Below are 8970 nucleotides of genomic sequence, written 5' to 3'. Positions count from 1 at the left end.
TCTTTGAAATTTTTATATCGTTGACGTATCTAAAGCAGATCAACAGGCTTGCTTCAGAGGCTTTGTACATGCTGTTCCTTCAACCCGAACTTACCTTTCTCTAAATGAGTACAAGGTATAAACTCTGGCTTATTTCAAGTCTCTGCTTAAGTGTCACTTTATTAATAAAAATATGTAACAATTTGGTATAAAATGCCTACACCTTGAGTTCATACATCTTAACACCTTCATTCGCTCACTTCCTTATACTGAATTCACTATCAGCTACCATATCGTATCAGTGTTGTATCTGTCACCCATAAAACTGTAACCTCTATGAGGTCAGGGACTTGAATCAGTTCCTTGTTTCCTCAGTACCAAAAAGGAAGCATGGCACACAGTAACACTGGCTAAAAACTTCCTGAATGAATGAAGGAGGAAGTCAACACAACCTCATCTCAAAACTGGGCCTCACTTTACACACACACACACACACACACACACACACACACACACACACACACACACACACACACGACACACAGACAGAGTCACATCACAACACATCACATTTCAGGACAATTTTGGAGAGTCCAGAAAATACTTTTTAAAATATATCTGGTCCTGTTTAAAAAATATACTTCAAGAAAAGTCTAAAGGGGCTATATTTTCTTCAAGCACTGCCAGCTGGCAGAAGAATGCTCACATCTGCATACATTGTCTGCCTGTCTGCCTCAAGTTTCCTTCCTCCTTGAATAGCTCTTAAGATAAGGAGTCACTGGACATTCATTGTGAGAAATGTGGAAGAATCTTTTCTCCCCCTTTCATAAGCCAAACAAGTGTTCCCAGCGGGTGACATTCAGCAAAGGTGAGCGTTTGACTCCAGCATTTACCAGTGTTTCTGACATGTACACTGTAATTAAATTACTCTGAGGCCATGCTTTCGTCACTGGTGAATTTCATGAATATTAAAACCGCTCATTGTGAGGAAATGGAGAAAGATTTGAATATTTTCATTCTAGCCTCAGAAGAAATCCAGAAGAGCTTGCTAATGTTCTTACAAAGAATAGCGCGTATGTGTGTGTGCACGCACACACACACGTGCATGCACACACACACACATATACACACACACACACGCACACACAAACACACACACATGCATGCACGCACGCACACACCTTCTATCAAAATTAAAAGACATTTAAAAGGACAAGTATTTTGATCAAAATTGTATCCAATGCCAGATTTTAAGTAAAAATCAACACTTTACTTGTCTAGGATCATGTTTTTTGTTCTCTCTTCTGAAAGTAAATTAAGATGTCTACTATGCATTATTCATCACGAGAACAACCGTTCTGAATTCCAGCTGTACACTCAAAATGAACAAGAGCTTTGACACTGAATGCCTTTTTTGGTTCATATAATCTGGAGTAAGGTTTTGAAAAACATGAAACCTTTATGAACTAAATAATTTTCAAAATTATTTTCTACTTATTCAACTTGAAGTGATATAATATTCAGTAATATAAATATTCAGTAATTTCTCTATCACTGTGACCACATACCTGCCAAAGGCATTTAGGGAGGGAAGTGTTTATTTTGACTCATGTTTGGAGGATAAAGTGCACTACGGAGGGGCTGGAGATGGCTATGTGGTTAAGAGCACTGGCTGCTCTTCCAGAGAACCCCCTCTTCAATTCCCAGCACCCACAAGGCAGATCACAACTGTCTATAGCTACAGTTCTAGGGGATTCACATATGCATACTGGGACACATGAGAGCAAAGCACATTAAATAAAATCATGTTAAATTTAAAACAACAAACAAACAACCAAACAACAAAACAGTGCACCACAGCCAGGAAGGCACAAAGGTAGAAAGAAGCCCTAAGCAGCTGGCCGTGCTGGGTCTGCAGTCAGGCAGCAGACAGATGAACCATGGTGCTCAGCTGACTTCCGCAACTTTTCCCCTCTGTTCACTCTGGAGTCCCTGCCCGTGTGACGGTGCCACTACATTCAGATGGGTTAAACCACTCTAGAAACTTCCTCAAGACACACCCAAGGAGATGTTTCCTAGGTGCTTCAAATCCAGTCAAGCTGACATCATCACTATAGTTGTGGCAAAGTCCTCTTTTTTTAAAAAAAAAATTTTATTAGATATATTTCTTTACTTACATTTCAAAGGTTATTCCCCTTCCTGGTTTCTTGTCCATAAGCCCCCATTCCCTCTCCTCCCCCTTCCCCATACCGGTATTCCCCCTATACATTCCCCTTATTGCCCCCCCCCATATTCCCCTGCACTGGGGGTCCAACCTTGGCAGCACCAAGGGCTTTCCCTTCCCTTGGTGCCCCAACAAGGCTATTCTCTGCTACATATGCAGTTGGAGCCCTGGGTCAGTCCATGTATAGTCTTTTGGTAGTGATTTAGTCCTCAGAAGCTCTGGTTGGTTGACATTGTTGTTCTTATGGGGTTGCAAGCTCCTTCAACTCTTTCAATGCTTCCTGTAATTCCCCACAAGGGGGTCCTGTTCTCAGTTTGGTGTTTGCTGCTAGCATTGACCTCTGTACTGGACATGCTCTGGATGTGTCTCTCAGGAGAGATCTATATCCGGTCCCTTTCAGCATGCATTTTCTAGCTTCATCAATCTCATCTAGTTTTGGTGGCTGTATATATATGGACCACATGTGGGACAGGCTCTGAATGGTCATTCCTTGAGTCGCTGCTCTAAACTTTGCTTCCATATCCCTTCCTATGGATATTCCCCCCCCCTTTCATTTGTGTTAAATTGCACCCGAATTTAACCCGAGTTGCTGTCTTTACAGTTCAGCAAATTGGTATGTTTATTATCCCTTTGAAGCTGGGCAGTCATGTGAACTGTACATTTTCTGTTGATACAATGAATACAAATAAGTGGAACTTTCTGCTTCTGTGTCTAAATGATTTTCCTCAGAATACAAATAAGAAAAGCCATGGAGACAGCAAAAGCTATTTTTGTATTCTACTAGTAGCTTGAGCCAGATTTGGGAGGACAGAGACATCCTAGAGAGCTCAGTGGAAGGATCATCTTAAATGAAGTCCTCTCCACACAGTAGTAGAGCAAGGCTTTCCCTGAAGAGTCTATGTCTGCATGGCCTCTTTCTAGCAAAGGTTGACTCTCAGCATGCTAGCATGGAGGCTCTCGGGCAGCTGGAAAAGAAAGGGCAGAAGACTCTGCAGAAACTTTGAACAGTTAAAGTGCATGCCTTGCACTAAGTCCCCCCACCCCAAATCTATCACCCCGGAGTCAGCCACCCCTTGGCTGTTGCCCAACCTCTTATCTATCCTTCCCTACCAGACAATGCATGCAGTAGACTTATGTTTCCAGGCTCCTTGCTTTCTACTGTGAACTTGATTTAGCTATGAGGAGATTCTAAGGAAGGCCTGGGAAGCAAGTGAAAGACAAAGCAATCAAGTGAATCTATTCCATTCAACCTTCTCTGTGCTTTCGGTAGTTTCTCAGACAGAACCTGGGATGTCCATGGGCTCCAATCCTTACAGGAAGATGATTGTCTTCACCTTATCTTGGTTCCCATAAGATAGCCTATGCCTGATTTCTAATACTATCCTCACAAGACTTTCTCACTGTGGCCCCAGGTTGGTAGTAACTTCCTCGCTTTGGTGAAATTCAGCCTGGTCTATCCTCAATGACGTTATCTTGAATTTACACTAAAAACAGTGTGTTTGTGTGTGTGTGTGTGTGTGTGTGTGTGTGTGTGTGTGTGTGTACAACTGCCATTTTATTCAAGCAGTCAATCAGTTTTTAAATTATGCTTTATTTCAATGGGCTATGAATTTCACTGTCACATTTCCATCTTATTCTTTCCCATTCTTCTAATTTGTTCTTCTCATAGACTGTGTTTGCTCTATGATGTCTACCTCATTAGACAATGATTTAGAATAATGGTGTTAAAATCAGTTGCAGGCAATTTGTGGACTTCTCATTCTTAATATGCAATTTTTTTCATTAGATAATCCTATTCTCCATCCTGATACTTTACCTCTTCCACAGTTTGAACTTCCAGGCTCTTCTTCAGTGGGAACTAATGGTCTTGATTATCCTGGTCTCTCTGAGCTATGGAAATGATTCTGTTAAGCTGATTTAGCATTTCTTTGAGGTCCTGGCTGGTTGTTTTTCAAGTTGTTTCATCGACTTGAAGTATCTACTGTATACTAATGATGTGACCTTGGACTTGCACATTCAGATTATGGTAGGTTAGGATTTCCTAGGATTTCTTTCTCTTTTTAAGACTCTCTGTAGATACACAACAAGGTTTCTTGATGCTTGGAACCAAGGAGGGTAGACTTACCCAGCCATGAGTATTACTCAATATTCCTGTATAAGGCTATGACCTAAGCAGCCACCTTCTCATTCCAGGTAGCCACCTTCTCATTTTATATAATACCCCAATTTCAGCCTACACTACAGCTCGCCTTACTTGAGAGTTTTTGTTTAGTTTCTAGAAATGCATATTTGCTTTTGGACTTCCATTCACATATTTTATTTTCCTCCATAAGATTTTATTAATTCAAATTCTAATGTAGAGGTCTGTATTATTTAGGGTTTTCTAGAGTGGCAGAACTTACAGTGAGAGGCCAAACCTACTCCATCTTGGAACTGGCCTCCATTTTAAAAGAAAAGGAGCCTGAAAACTTGATCTGCAGCTGAACCCAAGCTCCACTCAAGTACCAGGAAGGACCCCATGGCTTGTCCCTGGACCATACTGCAAAGTTACTCCTTAGCAACTCCCTAGCAACAGCCAATCAAGATTAGTCTGGTGGTTCCAGATGTACTTTCAGACTGCTTGTGATTGCTCATGGTTTTGCTTCAGAGCACCCATCTGTCAGCTTACAATAGTCATTCAATTAGATGGTTGCCAGGCGGAAATTCCCTTGCTTGCTAGCCATTTCCTATAAAGCCTTGTCCCACTGATGGCTCAAGGCTTCACCCTGTCCTGCTGTTTCAGTGTCGAGGTGAGCCCAACATCAAGCTTGAATAAAAGAGACCCTAGTGCAATTGCATCGGAATCGGCTCCTTGGTGATCTTTTCAGGTTCACTATCCTAAGCAGGCACAACAATAGAATGAATCTCTCTCTCTCTTTCTCTATCTATCTATCTATCTATCTATCTATCTATCTATCTATCTATCTATCTACACACACACACACACACACACACACACACATATATATATATATATATATATATATATATATATATATATATAAAGGATTTATTAGAATGAGCTACAGGGTAGGGTCCAACTACACCAACAATGGTTGGCTATAAATATAACAATCCAGAAATTGTTCAGTCCACAAAGCTGGACTTGTCTCAGCTAGTAGATGTGTAGATTCAGTAGATGCTGGAATTCCCCAAAAAGTTGGCTCTAATGTTCTAAGTCTACACAAAATAACTTGATAACAAGATAAGAACAAGCAGGCAAAGAACAAAACCTTGCTTCTTCTGTGCCCTTTATATAGGCTTCCAGAAAAAGGTGTGGCTCAGACTAAAAGTGCGTCTTCCTACCCCAAGGTCTGCATTAAAGATTTGGATCTTCCTATCTCAAAGGTTTGAATTAGGAGTGGATTCACCCACTTCGAATCAAGCAAAAATAAACAAACAAACAAACAAACAAACAAATAAATAAATAAAATGATGATGATGATGATGATGATAATAATAATAATAATAATAATAATAATAAAAAACAACTTTCACAGGTGTGCCCTCCATTTCCAGATTGTGGTTCATCCCAGATGTAGTCAAGATGATGATGATATCTTTCATAAGTACTTTTCCAAGGGTTTATTCCCCCATACTGATCATGTAAGAAGAAAAATATGTTTGAGAATTAAAGACTCTTCCATAGTATGTAGTATCTATATAGTTAGAAAAAGATGTAAAATATATCCCATTAACAGGAAATAAATAGCATTACTCTCAGATAATCATAAATTTACCAGAAGTTCATGAAATTGTGGTGAATGATGAGGGCTGGGGAAATCTTAATAAGAGGTAGTTAGATCAGATAAAAAGACATCCACTTGGTGTTCCCTGCCTCTCATTGGAGGAATAATCCAAAAACAAGACAAAATTAGAAATTGGGAGCAAATTTTATTGCAGAGTAAAAGTTACCATTCAACGGTAAGTGTGGGTGATCTAGGAGATTTTCTTGGACAGCATGATGCTTAATGATACAGGAAAGTCCTCCTAATGAAGCGAAGGATAGAGTTTATCTTCATTAGCAATGCTGGTCCTATCTTGACCCAACAATGTCTTATTTTTCACGAAGTTCTTACATGGTGTCCTGCTTCATTTTAGCTTGTGCTGTGCCACCTCTAGCTTTCGTGCATTTGCTTCAGTTCCTATGATGTCTAGCCTGCCTCAAAATGATGTAAAATAGGGCTGGGGAGATGAGTCTGATGGTTAAGAGTTTACCCAGTAAGCACAAGGACACAAGTTAGGACTCTAGACCCTATTTTTAAAAGTCAGGTCTGAGGGAAGGAGATCCTAGGAAGGCACACTTTTAACCCCAGCACTGTTGAAGCAGAGACAGATGGACCCCTGAAGTTCACTGGACATCCAGGTTACTCTACTTGGAAATTTTAGGTCAGTAATAGATTCTCATCTCTAAAACTAAATGTGAATGGTATCTGGGAAATAACACCCAAGATTGACTCCTAGCCTTTGCATACCTGCGTGTACACACACACACCACACACACTCCATGAAAAGAAGCATTTATTTAATTCTTTATCAGATTAACAATTTATGTTGATATCTGTGCTGGTTTGACTAGGAGTAACCTTCATAGACTCACGTATTTGAATGCTTGGCCCATAAAGAGTGGCATAATTAAGAGATGTGGCCTTCTTGGAGTAGGTGTGGCCTTACTGGAGAATGTGTGTCAAAATATACCCAATGTGGAACACAGTCTTATTCTACTGCCTATGGATCAAGATGTCTAACTTTTCTAGTACCATGTCTAACTTCATGCCATCATGTTTCTCACCATGATAACAATGGACAAAACTTCTGAAAGTGTAAGCAAGCCCCAATTAAATGTTTTTCTTTATAAGAGTTGCCATGGTCATGGTGTTTCTTCACAGCAGTAGAAGTCCTAATTCTAGATAAATCCCTTTGTCTAGAAAAAATGCAAATTTATGTATATGTATGTATTTAATTAAATATATATAATTAGAATAAATAAATGTTTAAATAAACAAATATATTTAAATACTTATATATGAATATATTATACATAGTATATTAACATATCTATGTGTTTATAATATGTACATTATATTATATAATATAGACATATATATTATATAATTATATGCAATTATATTGTATTATATAAATATATGCATAGTATATTGATATAGTATGCATACTAAATGTATATAATATATATTTAATAATAAATGTGGAAGCTATATCACATGTGTGTCAGTAGGTGGCAGAGAGGAGAGAGGCTATGTTTATACTCTGTGTTCTCACCTGTGAACATCTGAATGATTAGTAAGTAGCCTAACATTTTCTGAAAAATGAGAACTTGAGATGACAACAATTCTGGTGCCAGAGGTCTTGAACAGGGAACTAGTCTGAAACCAACACCAGTCTACTGTTTGCAGGTCTGGATGGGATTCCAAGGTAGAAAGCAAGCTTGACACTAGAAGAATCCTGCCTGAGATCATGGGGCCCTCAGAGGAACAGAGCTGGAGACAGACGACACTCACATGGGACTACTCAGGAGGACCTGGATGAAGACCAAGTTCCAGTTAACTACCAGACCATGGGGCCCAGACAGGGAGTTAAGATGAGCTCACCACTAGTCTAGCTCTGCCCAGGACTTGGGGCAGTGGCAGGCAGACCATGACCCAGATGATGCCTGCCCAGTGCCATAATGCATGTGCAGGGCATAGCATGCCTAAGACCACTCCTGAGATGTCCCCAGACACTCAGGGACACCGGGCCCCACCAGGAGGAGCAAGTAAATGGTAGAGAAATGGAAGAGAACAAGAAACAGAACAATGTGGGCAGGATGAAGAGAGGCAAAACTGAAGACTGGAGCATAGTGAGAAACGGTCTGACGTGAGTAGCTGATAATGCTGACTGGAACCATGGTGGGGTCCTGGCCTGCACTGGCACCAGGGGCTACTATGTCTGAGTCTGTGTCCCTGTAGTCTATTACCACAAAAAGACAGGAGGACATCCCTGGTCTGGGCTACTGCCCAGGGACATGTTCATGTCTAAGGACTGTGCTGAACTGGTCCCACCTCTTCCCTAGGTATCATGGGAAAACTAGCCCTGAGTGGGGATTGGGGTGGCGGGGCATGTGATCAGGAGAGCTGATCCTGTCCTTAACCAGTTGCCCTTGAACAAGAAAGAACTTCTCTAATTTCTGGTGATCTTAATTGGGTACTGACTAGACATAAGTCTATTCTTATCAATGATAAGGGTAATAAAATTATAACAAACAAGATCAAATTAGACTCACAGTGGGTTGGTCTCAGGCTTCTCTGAGAGATAAACTTGGTAAATGGTTTCTCAGTGTCAGGCTCTGTAACTGCATGGATAAGGACGTGTGAATGACTGCCTTTCCCATCCTCAGGCCATTTAGATGCAGCATGGAGATCCTCATGTCTGTTTTCCACCTTTTATTGCTCTACTTGACATACCACCATTCTCCTCTGTTTTTCTTTGAGTCCCAGCTCCTCCGAAGGTACCAATCCCTGTTGACTCTTTCTTTGTCTTCTGGGAGAGTGAAGGCAGATCCTGATGGTTGGAGTCTTCTTATAGTCAGTTCAAATCTTACATGCACAGCATCTTTAGATTTAGCTCACCACAGAATTCTCCTGGGTCATATTTATCATTACCCTGCTTTAGAAAATTTGCACTTTCAGAAGTCCCTTGGTCTGACTGAGAGGCATATGTTTATAATG

General features: G+C 40.4%; 1 non-coding gene across 1 annotated transcript; it reads left to right on the top strand.

Annotated features, from left to right (window-relative positions):
- Nucleotides 1-7432: 7432 nt before the first annotated feature.
- Nucleotides 7433-7563, top strand: LOC116914140. The gene has a single exon (XR_004389699.1). It is a non-coding gene; the product is annotated as a small nucleolar RNA SNORA17 (small nucleolar RNA).
- Nucleotides 7564-8970: the final 1407 nt, after the last annotated feature.

Source organism: Rattus rattus, chromosome 12, assembly GCF_011064425.1.
Source record: "Rattus rattus isolate New Zealand chromosome 12, Rrattus_CSIRO_v1, whole genome shotgun sequence".
NCBI classification, from domain to species: Eukaryota; Metazoa; Chordata; class Mammalia; order Rodentia; family Muridae; genus Rattus; species Rattus rattus.
This window is presented reverse-complemented; position numbering and strand designations above follow the sequence as displayed.